Source organism: Oryzias melastigma, linkage group LG20 (genome assembly GCF_002922805.2).
Source record: "Oryzias melastigma strain HK-1 linkage group LG20, ASM292280v2, whole genome shotgun sequence".
Taxonomy (NCBI): domain Eukaryota; kingdom Metazoa; phylum Chordata; class Actinopteri; order Beloniformes; family Adrianichthyidae; genus Oryzias; species Oryzias melastigma.
In genome coordinates this window covers 1,633,163-1,638,379 of record NC_050531.1, presented here as the reverse complement: position 1 = coordinate 1,638,379, position 5,217 = coordinate 1,633,163, and positions in this window count along the sequence as shown.

The following is a 5,217-nucleotide window of genomic DNA, read 5'->3' as shown; positions in this document are numbered from 1 at the left end:
AGTCCACAATAAATATTTGTTTTTACTTTTAAATTTAATTTTTACCTCAAAACTGTTCAATGCAGGTGAAATAAATATTTTTAACACATTTTGGACAATGCTCCCAACCTTAGTGGGAACAGTTTGGAGCGGGCCCTTCATCTTCCAACATTTGTGTGCACCAGAGCACAAAGCAAAGTCCATAAAGACATGGAGGACAGAGTCCTGAACTGAACGCCATAGAACACCTTTGAGATGAATTAGAGCAGAGACTGAGAGCCAGACCTTCTCCACCAACATCAGTGTGACCTGACCAATGAGCTTTTGGAAGAATGATCCAGAGTTCTTATAAATACTCTCCTCAACCTCGTGGACAGCCTTCCCAGAAGAGTTGAAGCTGCAATAGCAGCAAAAGGTGGAGCAACATCATATTGAACTCTGGGTTAGGAATGAGATGGAACTTTAGTTCAAATGTGAGTTAAAGCAGGAAAGCCAATACTTGTCCACATGCATCAGGTAACTCCAACCCCCACACAACCTGTTAGTTCAAATACACATTAGGTACTACATGCTGCATTAACATATACATGGGCAAGCTAATGGCTCATCAGTGACCCACCATGACACAACAGTGGGCTCTCGGACTAAAGGGGGGGGGACTCTTCCCTGCGCAAATTTGCGCAGGTTTAGGACTTCTAGTGTTAAGCCAATGTGGGCAAACACAGGAGGGTCCTCCACAGAAACTGTGGACAAACCAAATCTGGGCCACATTTTCTGCCTCCTTTTAAACCATATGGGGCCACTTGGCTTTACTGGGAGGGTTTACAGCAGAGTCATTTCTGTCATTACAGGAAAATATGCTAAAAGAAATCATCACTGAAAGTTCTTGGCTGTTTCTACAAAAGTATCACACTTTTTTTTCTTTGGCGTGAAAATATGTAAACATATTCAGTGGGTAGAATCCTCCTTTGGTTACCATTAACTCTCCCAATGCTTCCACTGGCCCTCAGGGGGCGGGTCAAATGTGGGGAGCAGATTTCCACACTCAATCATGGGACTTTCTGCCACATTATTGCAAAACTCATTTCATGCGAGCAGACCTTAAGGTTTCTGAGACGCTCCGGTCGGCCGGCGGAAGGTGTCACCCACCCCGCACCCCCGTTCCCGCCACTACTGTTTAACACCAGAAGGCATATTCATGAAGGAAGCATAATTAAGCAGTCAGAGTTTGGATTGCTTCCAGATGGATGAGTTATTGTTGCCATTATTGATGCTGGCTGCTATGAGCCCCACTATCTGGGATTAATGCCGTTAGAATGTAGACGCCCGACACCATTTTACCACTTAGTCCCATGATGAATCGTGCACGGCAAAGTCGTTTGCACTGACACTCACTCACTTCCCCTCATTTTATGTACTTTGCTTGCCTTATTAAGGCTCTTACCACTAGCTTAATTGCCTATTTAGAATTCTCCTCTTTGTGACCTGGATGTGTGTTATTTGGTGAATGTAATTAAGTTACCTGTAAATTTCCCCGTAAAGGCCCCATCCATCCCTGTTATGGGGGGCGCTTATTTTTGTTTTCATTAATTTAATGGCCGGCGTGTCTGGATGCTGTTAACCTCGGTGGAACCGAGAGGAGAACCGGGTTCGCTTGAGCCCAATTTAAGGAATCAAAGTTAAACTGGAGATGAATGTTTTTTATAAACTGTGCTGCCAAACTGAACACATGATTAGCATGCAATCAAAGCCTCTCTGCTGAATAATGCATCTTCCTGTGTTAAAAAATGGGCTCCTAATCAATGTAGGAAAGTTTTAAACCTGACTGTTTCACTTTAGTTAGAGTGTTCACAGACTGTTCTTTGACTGTGTTAGTCACAAATGTACAATTCAAATGCTCAGAGGGAATGCTGGCTTTCAGAGGTAAAAAGCTTTTGGGTTTGCTTGTTTAAGGGCGGCGCTGATGTATTTTTGTAGGGCATCTTGTTTGTGAGCACTAACTTGGGCTGGGAGGCATCATTTACGAAATGCAGACACATTTAGGACAAAAGATTAGATGCTCCTCCAGAAAACCTGGTGAATATTTGGAGGGATCGTCCACGGGGGAGCTGGCCCCGATGACCCCGCGAGGTGTTGAGTAAGAGACTGATGTTCTGCTGCTTTTTGGGTCCTGCTGGCTTGTTAGGAAGCTTCACATAAAGAAGCAAATAATTTAAGACAAAAGTGAATGAAGTCGGGAGCATGAAGGTTTTTTTGTGAGAATTATTCTGCACAGTATCAGCCGATCCCTCAATGATGTTCTTTACTTCTGAAATAAAGATGGGGAGTGGAAATCTGTCGGTTGCTCGTTTGATTGGATCTCATTTGATGCAGTCGACTCCTTAGACTGATCGAAAACTGTGTAGGTCTCGCTGAGCCAGTGCTAAACTGGATCAAAACGTACTTGGAAAACAGGAAATATTTTGTGTAAATTCAGTCACATTCACACTTCACACCTGAGCCAACATAAATTACATGTGGAGTACCCCAAGGCTCCATCCTGGGGCCACTTCTATTTAACATCTAGCAATCAAGCAAGCATGTTTATTTATAAAGCACAATTCCTACACAAGGCAATTCAAAGTGTTGTGCAAAAATATATGAAATTAAAAAAAAGAAAATCTATTGATAAAACACAAGTAAAATCATAAAAGTTAACAAGATTAAAATTAAAAAAATGTAAAATATTAAAAACATACACATAAAAATAGTTCCCATTTTAAAACACATCACTAAATAAAAAGGTTTTCAGCCTAAATTTGAACATTTTCAGACTTGTGGCCGGTCTCACATTTTAAGGGAGATTGTTCCAAACTTGTGAAGTTTACATGATACCACTGGCCCATCTTTCAAAACATTAAACACCCGGTGACTAAATGAGGTGTCCTGAGGCTAAAGTTTATGCAACTCTGCGCTTAAATGTAACTTGTAACTTCACTGACAACACATTCTCATTCATTAAGGACCCTCCGCATCAAGAATGGACATTTTGGGAGATCCCAACTCATCGTTTTTTGACATGATGGCTATTCCTATTAAATAAAAGCTCCAAAGCCTCTTAGCAGCGAACTGGTTTTGGACCGGGACGTGGACTCCACCGATATCCTAGTTCCGAATGCAGACTGGTATTAGACGCAGATCGATATTGGTTCCGGATGCGGTACCAGTTTTAGACACTCTACCAGACGTGGACCAGGCTACGGTTAGGGTACCAATACAAGCTGGATCCCAAGCTTTGGTCCGCGTTCAGTACCGTGTCCAACAAAGCGACCGGACCCCTGATTTAATGGGAACAGCCAACACGTCAGTAGTAGTAGTTTAAAGTCTAGCGGTGTGCATTTACAAGGGTCTGCAATATATCACGATACATGTCTGAATATACAATATGTATCACGAAATATCCCAAAACTACTTCTGTAATTCTGAACCTTTTTTTGTGAAGTTTAGCAAAACTTTCTCTTGCTTCACCAACAGTAACATGACCTGATGTGTAGCTGCACTTATCTGAGCCCGCTACGAACCAACGCAATCAGCGTTTTTATGATTCTGGGAGCAACGTGGCACACAGATTCGGTTCGGTACTACTTAGATTTTATTTTGGGATGGGTACCAACAATCTGGTACCCATTGTTTTGGCTGCGTTGTAGAGCTGCTCAAAGCGGCTCAGTGTGCTGCCAACTGGTGGTCGGAGGTTTAGGTGGAGAACAAAATTAAAAAGCTTAAGGAAACATCAATAATTGTTAAATATCGTCTCGTCACCATTTTAGATCAATAGTATGACCAAACAAAATATCACATATACACACATATATATAAAAACTGTAAAAGGGAAACTGTTTACTTCACATTTTTTACAACATATATAATAATATTTACTGTGTAAAAAAAAAAATGTTGTGACAGGAAGTTATATATATATATATATATATATATATATATACAATACATATGTATATACGTATATATATATGATGTTCACTGGTGATTGTTTTTTTTTGTAACGTGTAGCTAAAAAAATGAATGGAAATGATAAGAAATATGTTTTATGGACATTATAAATTAGAATTTAAAATAAAATTTTTATTTGAGGTTTTGATGGTTAATTTTTTTATCCTTATGATAAGCGGAGTAAACAGCATGAAGAGGTCACCCACAGGTCAAATCCAGTCCAAACAGAAAATATATATATATTTATATTTAAAAGTAAAAGTGAAACAATTGATTCCAAGGAGGAGTTTACGTAACAAACTCAACCCAGTGAAGTGTTATGTTGTTGTCTTATCAGACAGAAAACCCTCACTTGTGTTTTTGGATGTGGTGGGGGTCCTCTGCTCTGTAAACAGCTGAGATGACCTCTGCTGAGCTGGAACCGTCGTCTGAATCAGTTATTGTGTCCGTAATGCAAGAAGGCGATTGCATATTTCCTCTAAAGGGAAAACAAATAAGAGCTAACACATTGAATGTTTCCATCTTTTTTTTCTGGAGCTCCACGCCGGGCCGCCGCCGCCGCTCTGCTGTTCCCATCACTTTTGACTCAAAACAATTTAGCTTTTATTTTACATCTGTGCCAGCGGCGTTGCTGAGAAATGCCAAACCAATTTGAGAATAGGTGCTTGAGCATGACTGCGGGAAGAAAACTCTCCAAGGCCGATAAAAAACATGTTGGTGCGTCCACTTTAGCCAGACCTAAAAATATCAACCGGCTGCAGACTGCTGTGAGAGATGTTGGTTTTTAAACTAAATTAACAATTATTCTAAAAAGTGGAGTATACGCATCCTTCACTAAACGAACTGACAAAGTATTACAAAATCATCTGCAAAGATAAAAAGTAACAACGTGCACGGCTCCTCCAGGGAACGCCGATGTGTGGAGAATCCATTAAGGAATAGGACATATTCCTACCTCCAAACCCAAAGAGCGTGGAGGACATGGTGGATGCCCTCCAGAAACACTTAAACTACACCAAGGAACAAGCTCTTTCCTTATTAATGTGCTCCTTTACAAAGCAACACACCATGCACCGCTCCCCCGGGACAAGGCAGAGCAATGAGTGGAGCGAGCAGGTCTGTTCATTTTTTAAAGCCGGGTAACCTGTCCTCAAAGGTACTGTAGTACATCAAGATGCTACTTAACTGCTACAGCAGATATTACTCACTCTTTGCTTAATGCATGCAGTCGTTCATCAGGCGCTGACAGGA